Source organism: Nicotiana attenuata, unplaced genomic scaffold (genome assembly GCF_001879085.1).
Source record: "Nicotiana attenuata strain UT unplaced genomic scaffold, NIATTr2, whole genome shotgun sequence".
Taxonomy (NCBI): domain Eukaryota; kingdom Viridiplantae; phylum Streptophyta; class Magnoliopsida; order Solanales; family Solanaceae; genus Nicotiana; species Nicotiana attenuata.
In genome coordinates, this window is record NW_017670579.1 from 81499 (window position 1) to 81983 (window position 485).

The 485-nt window shown below is 38.6% G+C and overlaps 1 non-coding gene across 1 annotated transcript; it reads left to right on the forward strand.

Annotated features, from left to right (window-relative positions):
- TRNAI-AAU lies at window positions 1–74 on the forward strand. Its single transcript has one exon. It is a non-coding gene; the product is annotated as a tRNA-Ile (tRNA).
- The last annotated feature ends 411 nt before the right edge of the window (window positions 75–485 follow it).

A 485-nucleotide genomic window follows, 5' to 3' on the forward strand; every position in this document is an offset into this window, starting at 1 on the left:
GGCCCATTAGCTCAGTTGGTTAGAGCGTCGTGCTAATAACGCGAAGGTCGCAGGTTCGAGACCTGCATGGGCCATTCTCTGTTATGTTTTTAGTAGCAAAGTACTTTGTATATCTTTTTGGAGGCTATCTTCTTGTTGGGAGTCAAGATCTGGGATTCTCTCTGGCCTGGCACCATCTTGTCCTTAATATTATTTTGTTTAATATATCCCTGAAATGTTTGTCAAATCTGCTGTTTTCTTCGTCCTGGTAACTTGAGTTTCATGATACTGATGTGGTATGTCCTTTAATTTGCTGTTGGAAATTATGCCAAGCTATTACAATATTCATTGTCAAGATATGTTCTTCTTATTCAAGTCTTTTGCTCTAACTGTGCCTTATTTATTTCGCTGATCAATTTTTCATCTTACACGTGACATGAGAACCAGCCTCTCCTAGTCTGTAATGATCCTTATTCCACTGTCTTAACTCCATTTACTTATGATCT